This window comes from Teleopsis dalmanni, chromosome 1 (genome assembly GCF_002237135.1).
Source record: "Teleopsis dalmanni isolate 2A chromosome 1, ASM223713v2, whole genome shotgun sequence".
In the NCBI taxonomy this organism is placed as follows: Eukaryota; Metazoa; Arthropoda; class Insecta; order Diptera; family Diopsidae; genus Teleopsis; species Teleopsis dalmanni.
The window spans coordinates 142,177,317-142,177,622 of NC_051846.1; positions in this window are offsets into that span (position 1 = coordinate 142,177,317).

Below are 306 nucleotides of genomic sequence, written 5' to 3' on the forward strand. Positions count from 1 at the left end.
AATCCCATTTCTGACACCAAATGTTACGTAATCGTCTGTATGCGTGTACGTTCGAATCACAGGATTTTATAAAAATGAAACAAAACTTTTTAATTAGAGAAACTATACTTTATTATGTTTGTAGTATTAAAAAGAACTAGTATTTTACTAGGAGCAAATTTAGGAAACACAGCTTCACTCAAATTAATTCCAACTCACTTTAAAAATATCAATTGACATAATAATTAAATAATATGTAAACGTTCCATTGCTAATCTGGTCAAATTCGTAACAATATAAATATATAAAATATATATAAATATATAA